The sequence below is a fragment of the Schistocerca gregaria genome, chromosome 4 (genome assembly GCF_023897955.1).
Source record: "Schistocerca gregaria isolate iqSchGreg1 chromosome 4, iqSchGreg1.2, whole genome shotgun sequence".
Classification (NCBI taxonomy): Eukaryota; Metazoa; Arthropoda; class Insecta; order Orthoptera; family Acrididae; genus Schistocerca; species Schistocerca gregaria.
Window position 1 is genome coordinate 48,269,549 of NC_064923.1, and position 2,145 is coordinate 48,271,693.

The following is a 2,145-nucleotide window of genomic DNA, read 5'->3' on the forward strand; positions in this document are numbered from 1 at the left end:
TGATGTCATACACAGTGAAAACAATTGAATTTGATATGCATCCTATTTTATCTTCAACACTTTTACATACAATTTATTGTAAACAGTAGGTTGTTGTCATTTGAAGAAATATTTGTGATATCTCCATTAGACAGCCAAGTTTTGATCGCTGAATCTACCTTAATAAAACCGAAACGCTATGGATTTGCATCTTGTGAGCAGACTATGTACAATATGACTAATATATATATTCAATATAATTGTCTACTGGGTTTTTGTAATCAAACAGAAACAATTCACAGTAAAAATACATCCAAACCTATTATACACCCCACAAACAATTAAATTTTGAATCTGTAAAGCACTCTCCCTTAGGAAAGTGTATGATTTTGGCATTCACTTTTGAAAAGGCATTTAGATCACAATCAAAACCAATGAGAGAATGGCTGACAACAGTTTCCTTTTTTTCCGATCTGTAACTCACTAATAATAATCCAAGGCACCATGCATCTCAAGCATCCACAAAATTCATAAGCAGTTGTATGCCCCTATGCAGTAAGATATACGTCACAGCTGAGCAGTGTACATCACAGTCTGGTAAGATGAAATGTTGCTGCTACAGTTCAACCTGTATTTTCAATTTTCCTGTGATTTCGAACATGATCCCTAGTTCTCTATACCCAGAACTACTCCATCATCACAAAGACTGAAAAGGTCTGTCTGTAAACTGACTTTGATCAATACATTCTGTATATGTAGGGGGATGGCATTTACCTGTGATTAATTGTGCCAAATTGATGCAAACAAATGATAGACTCCGAAGATGAAGCTTTAATATATTTTATAAACAATATGAATTCAAGGATTACCCTGTCATGTGTATGCAGTATATAACTGCTTACAATGCATCGTTACGACTACAATCCACATGTCATTTTCTGTGTCAACAGAAACTTTTATACTTAAACTTTACAGTAGATAGATGAACATCTGCATAAAGTGTTCAATTTTTTACAATAGTAAGTCACATCTACATTGCATGCATCAAAGAGATGCATTTACACTTCATGAAAAGTATTTAAGTGTGAGCACCGACACTTAAACATCAGATAGAAAGATATACTTAGTGCTAGGTCTGCAACAGAGCTGGTGGTAGCAGCACCTATATATGGTGCTACAACTGCTGCAGATTAGCAGCAATGTGCTATAGCGCATGTGAACTTGAAGTCTGCTACTACTGACACTCAGAGGGAGGCAGTATGAGCAATGGCGCTGGTGGCAACATCAGTGGCAGCGTGGGTGTGGACGGCCTCTTATCGCCTCTTTTCCCAGTGTAACACAAGTGGTCAGCTCGAAAATAAAAGGTCAACATAGGAGAAGCAATATGTGAGGACTTGTGGGATGGAAGTGAGCATCCTGAATTCTGTAAGTGACATGACTGCAGTAAACAGCCATCTGTGTCTAAGTGGATAATGGTGTGGGGAAAACTAGTTAAGTAGGTCATTAAGCAAGCTCAGACTGGTTACTGCCTGTAGGGTGACAAACGTGGTTCTGTATGCATAGGCTCAGACTGGTAGGAAGCCGGCTTTGTGGCCGTGCGGTTCTAGGCGCTTCAGTTTGGAACCGTGTGACCGCTACGATCGCAGGTTCGAATCCTGCCTCGGGCATGGATGTGTGTGATTTCCTTAGGTTAGTTAAGTTTAAATAGTTCTAAGTTCTAGGGGACTGACGACCTTAGCTGTTAAGTCCCATATAGCTCAGAGCCATTTGAACCATTTTGAAAGAACAGTACAATGAAGTTTTGTGAGCTGGTACACAAGTGTGTACGCACTACCAACAAGGACATCCAGTTGTGCAGCGATGTATTTGGTTGCGGACCGTCGGCCACCTCTATGGAGAGTGTCCAAACGATCCAGAACTGCAGGAGTCACAGCTGTGTGCGACCCGCTCGCACGTGGGAAATGGGACAGGTCTGCGCGACCATGTTGTGATTATGACATACGCCTCGCCCAACGACTCGTCAGTCCCCTAGAACTTAGAACTACTTAAACCGAATTAACCCAAGGACATCACACACATCCATGCCCGAGGCAGGATTGGAACCTGCGACCGTAGCAGTCGCGTGGTTCCGGACTGAAGCGCCTAGAACCGATTGGCCACAGCCGC